Below are 2,953 nucleotides of genomic sequence, written 5' to 3'. Positions count from 1 at the left end.
GAGGCAGCAGACCGATGCCAGCGAGGTAGGACTGGCGGTCGACGGTTTTCGCGCGCGAGTGGGGATGGGTGCGTCCATCGTGTGTCTGGAGGTGAGTGTGTGCCGTATTGGGTTGTTCAGCCTCTGCCGGTAAGAAGCGTGGCAGCCAGCAGCGAACACGTAATACGACGCATGCGTGCGATAATGCTTGGCGCAGCGGGATGGATGGGGGAGGTTTGCTGAGCAACAGTATGTTTGATACGTTGGAGGGTCGGCGGATTGCGAGGGTCTCGCGTCGTGCCGTGGGGCTGTTGCTTTCGTCCTCATGGAACCTCCAGCCGACAGGCTCTGCGAGTGACGGAAGTGTGACAGGGACGGAGTGGCCGATGTGTGGCATTGGCGGTTTTTGGAAGCCTGGAGGCCGTGTTGGAGCACTGCTCGTTCTTGCGCAGCGGCTCGCAACACGCGTCGGCAGGCAGCGACCCCACGTGGAAGGCGACGGCATTCCAATCATGTGAGTGCGTGTTTTGTTGTCGGCCGCATGTGGCGCACTCTGTGGGTCGATAGTGGAGTGGCTGCGGTGGCGCCTTCAATATTTGGTTTTCAGTCTGAGGAGGTAGGTTGGCCGGCATTGGGCGTTGACACAGGACACGATTTCTGCGTGTGGCTGCATGGGGGATGGTGCGGAGGTCGTACGGAGAGCAGAGCACTGGTCGGCCCGCGTCGAAGGAGAGAGGAAACGCGGACGTCGGCAGCCGACAGCAAGAGGCACCGTGCACACGTTTTTCAGTAGCGCCGTGTCGAATGCGGGGTTTGGGAAACAGGAAGAGCTTCGCGTGGTGACGTGGTGCTGGCGGCTGATCTCCTTGCCATATCTACTCAGCACGCCTTGTGAAGGAGGAAGCTGTCGAAGGACTGCACGGGAGTGCCATGGCATTGACGACTGTGGCAGTGAACAATTTGCGCCGAGTGGACGTCGTGTTCTTGCAATGGTCGATCTTGCCCAGTGCGTTGGAATTCGGCTGAGGAGGCAGCCACCTAGTGCGGAAGGGGACGGCATTCCAACGACGTGGATGCATGTTCGGGCGTCCCCCGTCGCTGTCGAGCGTGGGTGGTTCGGGAGTGTGGCTGAGGTCGCGCCTGCGTTTTTGGTGCTTCGGCGGTTATTCAGATTGAGCTGGTAGGTGTCCTGGCAGTTTGAAGAGAAACTTCCGAATGCGACTGAGTGCGAGTGAATGGCGAGACAAGTGGCGAACGAGGCAGCAGACCGATGCCAGCGAGGTAGGACTGGCGGTCGACGGTTTCGCGCGCGAGTGGGGATGGGTGCGTCCATCGTGTGTCTGGAGGTGAGTGTGTGCCGTATTGGGTTGTTCAGCCTCTGCCGGTAAGAAGCGTGGCAGCCAGCAGCGAACACGTAATACGACGCATGCGTGCGATATTGCTTGGCGCAGCGGGATGGATGGGGGAGGTTTGCTGAGCAACGCTATGTTTGATGCGTTGGCGGATCGGCGGATTGCGAGGGGCTCGCGTCGTGCCGTGGGGCTGTTGCTTTCGTCCTCATGGAACCTCCAGCCGACAGGCTCTGCGAGTGACGGAAGTGTGACAGGGACGGAGTGGCCGATGTGTGGCATTGGCGGTTTTTGGAAGCCTGGAGGCCGTGGTGGAGCACAGCTCGTTCTTGCGCAGTCGGTCGCAGCACGCGTCGGCAGGCAGCGACCCCACGTGGAAGGCGACGGCATTCCAATCATGTGAGTGCGTGTTTTGTTGTCGGCCGCATGTGGCGCATTCTGTGGGTCGGTAGTGGAGTGGCTGCGGTGGCGCCTTCAATATTTGGTTTTCAGTCTGAGGAGGTAGGTTGGCCGGCATTGGGCGTTGACACAGGACACGATTTCTGCGTGTGGCTGCATGGGGGATGGTGCGGAGGACGTACGGAGAGCAGAGCACTGGTCGGCCCGTGTCGAAGGAGAGAGGAAACGCGGACGTCGGCAGCCGACAGCAAGAGGCACCGTGCACACGTTTTTCAGTAGCGCCGTGTCGAATGAGGGGTTTGGGAAACAGGAAGAGCTTCGCGTGGTGACGTGGTGCTGGCGGCTGATCTCCTTGCCATATCTACTCAGCACGCCTTGTGAAGGAGGAAGCTGTCGAAGGACTGCACGGGAGTGCCATGGCATTGACGACTGTGGCAGTGAACAATTTGCGCCGAGTGGACGTCGTGTTCTTGCAATGGTTGATCTTGCCCAGTGCGTTGGAATTCGGCTGAGGAGGCAGCCGCCCAGTGCGGAAGGGGACGGCATCCAAACGACGTGGATGCATGTTCGGGCGTCCCCCGCCGCTGTCGAGCGTGGGTGGTTCGGGAGTGTGGCTGAGGTCGCGCCTGCGTTTTTGGTGCTTCGGCGGTTATTCAGATTGAGCCGGTAGGTGTCCTGGCAGTTTGAAGAGAAACTTCCGAATGCGACTGAGTGCGAGTGAATGGCGAGACAAGTGGCGAAAGAGGCAGCAGACCGATGCCAGCGAGGTAGGACTGGCGGTCGACGGTTTCGCGCGCGAGTGGGGATGGGTGCGTCCATCGTGTGTCTGGAGGTGAGTGTGTGCCGTATTGGGTTGTTCAGCCTCTGCCGGTAAGAAGCGTGGCAGCCAGCAGCGAACACGTAATACGACGCATGCGTGCGATATTGCTTGGCGCAGCGGGATGGATGGGGGAGGTTTGCTGAGCAACGCTATGTTTGATACGTTGGAGGGTCGGCGGATTGCGAGGGTCTCGCGTCGTGCCGTGGGGCTGTTGCTTTCGTCCTCATGGAACCTCCAGCCGACAGGCTCTGCGAGTGACGGAAGTGTGACAGGGACGGAGTGGCCGATGTGTGGCATTGGCGGTTTTTGGAAGCCCTGGAGGCCCGTGTTGGAGCACTGCCGCTGTAGGGCTGCAGCGGCTCGCAACACGCGTCGGCAGGCAGCGACCCCACGTGAAGGCGACGGC

The sequence above is a fragment of the Toxoplasma gondii genome, chromosome X (assembly GCF_000006565.2).
Source record: "Toxoplasma gondii ME49 chromosome X, whole genome shotgun sequence".
Lineage (NCBI taxonomy): Eukaryota > Apicomplexa > Conoidasida > Eucoccidiorida > Sarcocystidae > Toxoplasma > Toxoplasma gondii.
This window is presented reverse-complemented; position numbering follows the sequence as displayed.